Here is an 11,389-nt window from a genome sequence, read left to right on the forward strand (position 1 = left end):
CCCCTCTCCCACCACCTCTGCCCGGTGCAGATTGTTCCCTGTGCATGATGTTCTCTGGCGCTTTGTCCCATAATAAACGACTTCTTGAGGGAAGCTTCAGCCATTACCCTTTAGAACTGATGCCACAGCCCCTTTAGGAAAAGATGCCCTGCTTTCTGCAGAGCATAGATAAGTAAAGTCTCTTGATAAAGCATTAGATTATCAGAATGGTGGTGCCCTTGGGCCCCTCACCCTGGATATAAGAGACGCCCACACCATAACTTGGTGGATAGGCTGCTTACCTGGGAGCTGGAAGTCCCTAGTCCAAATTAGGCAAACCAGAGACTTTAACACAGGTCTTCCACGGCCTGGAGAAGTGCCCTAACCACTAGGTCATTCTGTTCCAAGAAGGAACAAAAACAAAGGTCAAAACCTCAACACTGCTTTTTGCAAAACACTCTGTGGGCACCAGAGTTGAAGCACCTCAGTGAGGGGATGTGTCCAGGCGTTGCGGGGAGGGGGGGAAGAGAATGATATTTCTGTGTCTGGCTGTACTTTTGTGCAGCACCAAACACAATGAGGCCCCAATCCTGACTGCAGCCTTCGTATGCTACCATAATACAAATTGTCAGTTGGCATCTACCCATATGAATGCAGCTAACCAATGGCTCAGCTTACTGGTCATCTCAACAGTGCTCAAAGGCTAAGTGGGCCCTAGAGATGGACACTCTGAGGAATTCAGGCATCATCTTCTGCATGGACTAAATTCATACACCCAAGGGTACTGTGGGGAGGGTGGAAAGCAAATATATTAAAGCACTAATCAAAGCCGCTTCCTGGCATGCTCCATGGGGTTATTTTCCAAGGTGAGTTTAGGGACTTGGGCCCAGATCCTCAAAAGTATTTAGGCATCTCTGAGCAGGGCTTAATTTGTACTGAAAGAGATGCCGGGGCTCAAACAATTTTTCTTTTTTTACATTCATAAGGATGCAGCAAACCCAGAAGTGCCGGGGCTATGAATTACCAGCCCAGAGGTGCCAGGACTCAGCCCTGGCAAACTCTGGCACAAATTGAGCCCTGCCTTTGAGGTTATAGGCTCTGGGGCCTGATTCTCAAGTCCATTGAGTTCAATGGGCAGCCTCAGACTTCATTCAGTGGATTTGAAATCAGGGCCCTAGGCAGGGTTTTAGACTCTCTTATAAATATAAGACACCCACTCACGTTTATCCTAGCTATGGACCAAACCCAAATCCCGGATCTAGACAGACCTGAACATTGGGGTGTCGGAAACTGGAATCCAAATGTGTTTCAGTTTGGTCCAGTCTCTATTTACACAGAAATTTACTTGAGGATTTGTGTGTGCAAAAGCCATTTGCCAAACTCTGCAAAGACAGAGGAAGAGATAGAAGAGGAAGACAGAAAGTGTTTTGCATAAATATAATTCAATAGCTAACCAGGTTTTCTTACCTTGAACTTCCACCAATGCAGAATCCAAGCTCCTTGGAGAAATAACTTCTTCCTCTGCCTGCAAGATGGGACCTTCAACCGGGCAGCTAGCACCTTGGCACCAGATCCCTGGCACCTAGCATCAGATCCATCACTAAATCCAAGACAGATGGGCCATGTGCCTTTTTTCTGCTTTCATTCATGATGTTCCTGAAGAGCAGAAACTGGAGGAAAACTAGCCGCCTTACAGTGAGGAGGAAAAAATTCACCTCTGTGCACAGAGAGGCAGTGTGAGGTCTACGCAGTTCTGCAGTGAGGGTTGCCAAGTGTTCAAAAATTATTACCCCATTCCTCCCACCCCACCTATGAGATTATCTTAAAAAGAATTAGGTTTTTAAAAAGACATTGTAGGGTCTTTTTCTTTGCCTTCTGGATTCTGATCCTTTAGGGTGCACTCAAGTCAGGTTTTCAAGCTTTTTCTCTGAACCCATGAGGGTGAGAAACTTACTTTATTTTTTAAATGAACAATGTGATCCCAGGACTCCAGGAACTGGGGCTTTAAGACAACCACCAAATAATGTGCAGAGTTGGCACCATGGGAAGCCCCACTTACAACCGCCAAAGCCCTCAGCACAGGGATGAAGAGAATTTCCTACCAAGTTCTATGCTAGAGACTCTGTAGAAGAAATTCTCATTTACACCAATGTAAATCTGCAGTAACCCCACTGCCCTCAGTAGAAATATTCTGTATACAGTTAGGTGTAAGAGAGCAGATTTTGGCTTCCTTCCTCAGACAGGCTCTTGGCGGGGGCAGGAAATGAGTCTTCCTCCACGACTTTGCTCCTACATGCTTACATTTGTCATTGGTCCTACTGAAGCCGTGGGCCTAAGTCTCGTGTTCTACATTTACAACACTACATCACATGTAAATAAGATCATATTCAAGTCCATGAGCAGATCCATCTTTGTGGGCCAGAGAATGCGCGTCAGTAACACACATCTAGGCCCGGATCCGTATCTCCTATGGAAAGAAGAAAAATCTGCAAATTGCAGAAGGGTTCTGGTTGTGAAGACACAATGCAAGGTGTGAACCTTATTTTTCCCCACCTCTAGGAAGCTGCTGGTTCCCCTTAACACGAGGAGCACTCTAGGAACGACAGTTGAGTCAGGTTGCTTTTTGTTTTTAAACTGAAGTTCAATGTGGTTTCAGGTTTTGACAGCTGCCCCCCATGCCTCTGCCAGTATTCATGGTTTTACAGCCATATTTTCCTATTTTAAAGCTCCCATTTGCCTCTCCCCTGTTGCCCGGTGAAAGACCCACGGAAAGAGTGTCTTGTTCCAGTTTAGCTATGTCTACACTACAGCAGCCCAGCTGTGCCCCTGTAATGCTGTACCATAGACACTTCCTACATGGACAGAAGGGGCTTCTCCGTCAAGGTAGTTAATCCACCTCTCTGAAAGGTGGTAGCTAGGCTGATGATCAATTGATGATTCCTTGGTCTGTTCATTCCCACTGGGGCACCTGGCATTGGCTGCTGTTGGAAGACAGGACACTGGGCTAGATGGACCTTTGGTCTGACCCAATCTGGCCTTTCTTAGGTTCTTATGATGGAAGAATTCTTCTGTTTAGGTCCATCTAACTCCAGTGCTCAGGGTGTGAAATTTTTCACTGCCTTCAGCAACTTAGCCAATGCATACGCCTAGATGAGGCCTACAGAGCTTATGCTGGCCTAGCCTACTAGTATAGACACAGCCTGCTGCAACACACGTGTTTGTCGGTGCAAGGATTCCACCTCCCTGAACGACAGAAGCCCTCTTCCATCCACATAGCTGTGTCTACACTGGGTTTTCAGAAGTAGCTCTGCACTTTACATTCACGCCTTCCCTTAATCCAAATTAACTTTCAAAAGTAAATAAGCCTTAAAGCACATTTATACAGAGTTAAGCGTATCCCCAACAGGGATTGTACGGATACAGCTATTTTCATTTTAAAAGCCTCACACCCCAGTACAAAACCTGTGTCAAGGCCAGGCCTTGGGGCGGCGTCCATGGGAAATGTACAGGAGCACACGGGGCTGTGAAAGAATTTTGGGGATCATGAAAAAATAAACGTGATCCCTGTTTCAGGCTCCCAAATTGTTCTTTGCTTGTATGTTGGGGTAGCCTCTGACTGGCAAAGAGCTCCAGCCAGGGACCACCGCAGGGATTTCTGGATGTAGAAGGCAACATAAGGAGACTGGTTTTCTGGACACGTCAAACACACGCCGATCAACATGTCCTGGGATCAGGGTAGTTTGAAAGGTTGGGGGCGGGGGGGGGGAATCCAAGGGAAGGAAAATGTAGGGTTTCACTTTCCTCCTCACAGCAAAACCCTGAGCTTGTTCTTGAAGTTGGCTTTTTAATTGCCATGTTAAACAGAAACCCTGGGGATCTACTGCCAATTAATCTCAGGATGGGGGCCCAGTAAACAATGCCCCCTCCCCCTTTGCAGGGAGAAAATTAATTTTCAGCAAGCAAGGGGGCGGGGGGAGAGAGGGAGGATCAAATTAATGAACTGAGAAATTTTCCCTCCCCACTTTAAACCTAGCAGAAAAATAACCAGCAAATAACATGCTTGGAGTCAAAGGGGGAGGGGAGGGTCCCTCTGTGCCCGTTTGTAACGAGAGCCGGTGGCTCTTGGTCTTAAGGGCAGACTGGTGAGCTCGGGTCCCCTTGAAATAGTCTCTGACAATTACAACTACAGATTTTAAACGATTTTGTTTTACCCTTTTGTATTTTATTCTTAGCACCCCTTTGGGCCGGTCCTTGAGAGATCAAAGCAAACCGCTGGGCATTTCCAAGGGGAAGTAAAGGGGAATCGCGGGGGAAAGAGTCCAAAAGATACATACGGATGTTCTCCGGGAGTCCCTAGTCCGGCAAAGACTGAGCTACGCGTTTAACGAGAGGCGTGGGGGTGGGTTTTGGTTTTGTGGCCCCGTCTAGACTCGGAAAACGAGGCCAATTTCGTACCTGCCCCCGTGCGAACTGACACGTCTTTAAACTTCACTCCGCCCAGTCGCCCGGGGAGAATCCAGCACCTGCCTGAAGCTTGGCAGACGCTCGGAAACTTAACGCGGGGGGCGTTTCCAGGGAGCTCCCGCGCCCTGCTTTGCCCAGCTGCCCCCCTCCCCAAACCCTTGAGATGTCGCTTAATACCCGAACAATAGCCAGGAAACCCGGCGCAGGGACTCTTGCCTCTGGGTCGGGTTTCCACCCCCGCCTCCCCTGCTCAGGAGAGATTGAGACATGGGGGGGGAGGAGAAATTCGTACTCGGAGATGGGGGGGGTGTCTCCTTAGAACAAACACCCCAGCTTGGAACTGATCCCCCGATTTTAAAAGGCACCCCCCCCCCGCCAAACGCTGCCTCAGTGCGCGGGCAACAGAGCCCCCCCCCGCCGCCAGCCTTTCCCACTCATCAGACTCCCCCCCGGGTAATTACGCCGGTAGGAGACGGGCACGTCGGCTGCCCAGACTGGGCTGCTTTTACTATTAATTAGCATTAATTATGATTAGCAGCTCGGCGCCCTTTACCGAGACTAGCTCGCTCTCTGGCCACAACCCGCGTGTGAACACGGGCAGCCGCTGGGAGCCAGGGCCGCCTCGTGGGAGATCAGCGCTGGGCCGCGCTTCTGTTTCTCTGCGGCCCTACCAAAACAAGACGCTGGGCCCAGCCGGTCCCCACCCCGGCTCTGCCTCCCCCCGCCTCCAAGCTGCCGGAGGTAAGTGGAGACAGAACCGCTCCCTTAACCCTTTCCTAGCCGCCCCCGCCTATTAACCTTTCGATCGCCGGCACCCTAAAAAGCCAGGCGTTTCGTTTTGCCCCCTTTCCCCGGCGTGTGGGTTTTTTTTTTTAAATAGATACTATTTAAAAAGGCAGGCACCTCAATACCTCGGGGGCCATTTTTAAAACGGAGTATTTGTCCTGCGTTGCGTTTTGAACCATCCCTTGCAAGATGCCAGGGAGTTGGTCGGCCAGCCTAGGGGAGGGTAAAGGGGGACCTTTGGCCCGTTTGATGTCAGTGTGGATGCTTACACACGAGCTGCTTCCGTTAAGAGGAGGGGGGACCCCATGTCAGGCTCTTCTGCCAGCTGGTTCGGGCTGTTAGCCCCGAGCTGGGCTTGACACCGCCAGAAAAGGAGGTTTTATTATTTTTTCGCCCCCCCCCCCAGCACACTAAACGGAGAGCCAAACTGGGAACGCTTTGCACAGGGGCCGGGAGTTTTAGGGTTAAACTTTGCCCGCTTGAGAGCGCGGCTGGATTTCCCCCGCCGTTAGGACAAGCTCTGGGGAAGGTCCCTCTGGCGCAGGGCATCGCCCCAGGCCAGGGGGAGGGCGAGGGCGAGGTCTGTGGTGTCTGGTTGGAACGGGATCTATTCGCGTTTACACACGCAAGCTGCCGTCTCGGGTCGGGTGATCCCAGCCAAGCCTCTGTAATATTTTAAAAAGTCCCAAGTCGTCTTCAGAAGAAAAGCCGGATTGAACTCCAGGGTCTGGGGCAAGGGGGGGTTAAGGCAGCGTGCGTAACCCAGCCAGGAGGTCTTTGGGGGGCAGGAGGAAAAGGGCGGGAGGAACCCGCTTTAGCTCTGCCCTGGGAGTTCGAGCCCCCCTTGCTCCCCAAAAAGCCCCTCTCGTAATTTGCGTTTGGTGGCCAGTATTTTAAACGGGTCCCTTAAGGCGCGACAGAGCAAGCTAAAGCGATCTGCTATTTGAAGCCAGACGTGTCAAGAAGTCTTTGTTTTACGCCGTATCCTCTTTGTTCCGCAAGAACCCCGGGGTTTTCCCACTGACTTGAAAGGGGAACGCTGGGGGGGGGGGGGGGGGAGGCGTTTAAAATGAAAGAATCTGAATCAATTTCTATTTAGAGACACCCCTTCTTGTAGCTCGATTTGCCTCTGTAATGCGGAGCAGGTCCTAAGAAGGAGGAGCGGGGAAGCAATTAGACATCACGGCAAAATCTGGACAAAAACCAACAGGATTTTTAAAGCGTCGTTTTCAGTGCAAAACAAAAAAGCAAGCTTCTAAACGCTTCCCGTTTGTTGAGCTGCTACCGTTCAGAGGAGAAGGGAACCGATTTAGGAGTTTAATCGTTCTCAACGACCACGGCTTAAAAAGAGCCAGTTCCCTCCGTTTCCAGGGGCCGGGGTTTCAAACCCTCCGCGCCCCGCCTTGGGATTCGATCCCAGCGGGTGCTGAGCGCTTTAAACCATCTGCCCCCTTCGGGCGCCTTGCAGGGACGGGAGAGCTGGGGGGGGGGGGCTGCCAAACTTTGCCCTTCACCTGCCGTTTCTCCCCTGCCTTGTGATCAGGGCAGAGCCCCCCGGGGTTTCTATTTTGATTTCTCCCTCACTTAATGTCCACCAGCGCTGGGCCCCGCCGTTGGCTTTCCCCGCGGTCTGAATATCCCGCACCTGCGAGTCATTTCCCGAAATGGCCAGGCGACCTACTGCTCAAAATTCCCCAGTGGGAGCATCTGCCCCTCAATTGCATGCTCCCCTCCTCCGTCTCCCTCCTCTTTAACCCCCCACCCCCCCTTCTCTTCGCTTATTAACCGAGACATTTTCAACGGCTGCAAATTGCTCGCAATTACCCCAATTGAAAGGGGGTGGCGGGGCGGGGGGAGCCTGAATTTAGCAGCCTCGGTCCAAAATTACCATAATTGCCCCTTCATTTCAGAGGAACCGGCGACTGTCTTCAAACAGCAGCGGGGTTTGTTTGTGCAGATGTTAAGGGAGACGGGGGAGGTTGGGAGGTCTAGACCCCTTCTTCCCCACGGGTCTCCTGAACCAGAAAACCCCAAACCACCAACAAGATCTGGGTGCTCGCGTTGCTGGGCCCGGGTCGGCCGCGGGTTTGGCGGCTCTGTAGTTACGCCGCGGTGCGTTTCCCTCTCCTGGCCGCCGGGTTTCGCTGCTTCTGGACCAACGCGCGGCGAACCAAACGGGTTTTTCGCGTCCTCGCTCCCTCCTAAGGCGAAAGAGAGAAAGTGGCTTCGGGAGCCGCTTTCCCCCGGAGCCGGGGGACCAGGATCGAAGTTTCTACAGCGGCAGCGGCCGGCGCTTTAAACACACGCGATGTCTAAGCGCTTGAATCCAGTCATAACCCCCCCATCGCCTTGTCCTAACAAACCCACTGAGCCGCCCCAGAGAAACCAGCCCGGACCAAGAGGTTGCAATCGACTTGCTCCTTCACCGCACACCCCGCTCTGGGTTTTTAATGACCTGACTGGCGCTGGGATGTCCAGGAATCTCCGCTCCGAGCCCCGATCTGATCTGTTGATGTGCACGGCTATATCTTCCCCTGCGGGCGGGGGTGGGGGGGTTAAAGAAGTAAATGGTGTTATCATGCAAAGGCTTTGACAGGTGCGAAAAGGGGGGTTTCCTGTAAGTACGAGAGGCGGGCTAATTGGCAACTCCACGCAGGTGGGCTTGTCAAGGCGTTTGGTAAAGGACGCCGGGGTGTGCTCCAGCTACATCTTTGGCTGTTAATAAAATATGTCTCCATGCTGGACCGCATTTCCCCCTGTCGCTGCAGGGCCTGGGGGATAGAGCATTGCTCCGGTCACTCGGCACGCTTTGCCCCAGGGGTGCGGGGCTGGCTTGGCAAAGCGGGCCGGGACCCGAACCGAGAAAGCCAGCTTCCACTGTTCCACCTTTGCGCGTCTTCATGGTAGCGGAGGCTGCGCAGGGCGCCGGCTTAGGAAACTTATTGGGGTTTATTTTTCGGGGGTGGAAGAACCAACGAAATCCTCCCCCCCCCCCCCAGCGCAGCTAATCCTTGATCTAACCGCTTAGCAGCGCGACCAATTCGTGCATTCCCGCTTATATTTTTGCCTGATCATTTGCAGGCAGATATTAGGACGAACCAGAGACCGGAGGCTTCCAGGGTCTTTGTGCGGCTTTCCCAGCAACACGAACAAATAAATCCGTGCCACTGGGGTCGTACCTGGGGAGAAGGACTGCTGTGACTAGGACAGTGTTTCATCGCCCCCCCCCATCCGTCACGTCCAGGGTTTGGAGTGTCTGTCAGATTCTTTCCTCCCACCCCTGTTTTTGCCAACACTCCCTTTCAGATATGACAGGTTTCAGAGTAACAGCCGTGTTAGTCTGTATCCGCAAAAAGAACAGGAGGACTTGTGGCACCTTAGAGACTAACCAATTTATTTGAGCATGAGCTTTCGTGAGCTACAGCCCACTTCATCCGATGCATTCAGTGCATTCATTCAAATATGTTCTCCCTAGTAGGGGAACCCCACAGACATTACAGCACCCAGTTCCAGCAACCGCATGTCTCCGCGAAACCCCCCCCCCCCCAACCAATCCAGACATGAAAGTTGTCTAAACTATCGGGAATCGACAGAAGGTAGAATTCAGCTGACAATCAAATTCCTTCCTTTGGTTTAAGAGGGACTCTTCTAAGTAGACCTGGCCCCCAAATGTAGTGGGAGGCGGGGGGGGGGAGGGTCAGGCATTTTTGCAAACTTTAGAATCAATGAAATACGCCCCTTGAAAAGGCCAGTGACATCAGCGTTAAAACCAACTCGCACCTCCTCTGTCTGCATCCCGAAGCTGGCCTGGGAACAACAATGTGAAACTGACCAGAAAGTGACCCTCGAGTCACGTGAAATTTACCCGTCTGTTCGCGCTGTGAGGAACGAAAAGCTGTGTTGGTTGATACAGCACCGAGCACCATGGGGCCCTGGTCCACCACCCGGGCTCGTAGTCGCGATGGTAATAATAATCCATAATGGTGAACGGTTATACAGGGGCCATTACCTTGGGCACTTATGCACATCCGTGCAGCGTGGTTTAAAAGCTACCAAATGGGTGTGGGTCGCATTTTACATCCGTTTTGAGCTGGTGCAGACGTACAGGAGGCCAGATTAAAGGATCTCCTCTGGCCTTAACCTGTACACACGACCCCGCAGGGTGCAGAACCAATGCGAATCGGGGCCCCGGCCTTTTACCGGCTTCTCCTTTTACCTAGGAAGTTCTCAGCCGCACAGGTAAAGACATCCGCATTTGTAGCCTGCGGTTTTGTTTCTCGGCTTGTCTCCCACTGCTGTGCAATGCCGGGGGCTGACACCACTTCGTGATCCGGGTTAGTTTAAAACAAGGAAGGATTGCATGAGCGTGGGACGCTAAAAAGAGGGGTACCCAAAGCTCAGCCTCCCCGGGCATCGATCTGCGTCGTAAAGGCAGGATTTTTACATCTACCTGTCTCCATACACCCCATCTATCCGTCTATCTCCATTCACCCCATTATCCGTCCATTCACCCCATCTATCCGTCATCTCCATACACCCCATCTATCCGTCCATACACCCTATTATCCGTCCATACACCCCATCTATCCGTCCATCTCCATACACCCCATCTATCCGTCCATACACCCCATCTATCCGTCCATCTCCATACACCCCATTATCCGTCCATACACCCCATCTATCCGTCCATCTCCATACACCCCATCTATCCGTCCATACACCCCATTATCCGTCCATACACCCCATCTATCCGTCCATCTCCATACACCCCATTATCCGTCCATTCACCCCATCTATCCGTCCATCTCCATACACCCCATCTATCCGTCATCTCCATACACCCCATCTATCCGTCTATCTCCATACACCCCATTATCCGTCCATACACCCCATCTATCCGTCTATCTCGTGCAGATCATGCCTTCAAGATACATATGAAATCGATAGTGTCTTTGTGTGTGTCTGAGCTGCTCGAGTCAAAGATTCTCCTTCGTTCATAGAAATACTTGGAGCCCTTGTTAATGTGGCCTCGCTCGGAAATTGCGGAGGCCAAGAGGAATGAAAGAGAAATCGAAACCGAGCCTGGGGGATAAAGGTTCTTTTTATTCCCAGAGACTATAACAAAGCGGGGTGGCGGGGGGGGGGGGATCTAATGACCTGGGCGAGATTTAATGGGCGCTAATTACACCCCAGCGATAATTTGGAGGTGTTTACACCGACCCTTGAATGGTGAAGGGAGCAGAGCCCTAGGCCAGCCTCCCCCTTAAAGGACAGCTGGCAAAATCGCGCCCCTCCCCCCACTTATCCTGCTGGGAGATTCCCTCCAACTGGATGCGGGGTCGCACCCACAGCTTCAGCCGCCGCCACTCCCCTTTCCACAGCAGGACCCTCGGAGCGGAGATACCCCCCCCCCCCACTCCCCGCCCCAGCGGAAGGCTCGATCCTGCGCCTTGAAAGGGCGCCCAGGGCCCGCAGCTGCTCCGAGTGCCGCCGCGGTCAATCCGGAGCCACTGGACGGGGGGTTACTCCGGATTTACACCTCAGAGCAAAATCTGGTCCCGCCTAATAATGCGGCGGGATCCTGTTCCTGGAATTCTTAAAAGCCGCTAGAGGTAGGTATGATTAGTATTATTAATAAGTGTGATGATTATTTTCCTCTCTCGGAAATAATGTCCCGGTATTTCCTCCTCCGCACCAGCCTGACGATTGAGCTAATTTTTGCGGGTGCCCAGCGGCGGGCGACGAGCCTCTCTGAAAATGGGGCCTTACAGGTGTTGGACCCTGAAGCCCCAGTCTCCAGCACCCTCCTCTCATCCCCAGCTGCGCAAAGTACTTGGGATCTGGTAGCATGTCACCTCCAAGATGCAAGGCTGGTCCTGACTGGCCAGGGCTCTTTTGTGATGTTGGCAACCCGGACATTTGGTGGGTATGGGAAAGCCAGCAAGAGACGATGGGGGGGGGGGGGGTTGCTTCTTAAACAATTATATTTGAAAGGAGGGATCCATTTCTCTTCACAGGAGATTAACTTTAAAAAAGTAAGCCCCGCTCCTGTAATCTGGAAATCAAAGGGACTTTTGGCCATTAACTAACCTGGAAGCAACATCAGGGCCTAGAATCCTGTTGCCTTTTGTTTGCCTGGGGGAGGGAGTCACTCCTTTCA

Source organism: Caretta caretta, chromosome 27 (assembly GCF_965140235.1).
Source record: "Caretta caretta isolate rCarCar2 chromosome 27, rCarCar1.hap1, whole genome shotgun sequence".
Taxonomy (NCBI): Eukaryota; Metazoa; Chordata; order Testudines; family Cheloniidae; genus Caretta; species Caretta caretta.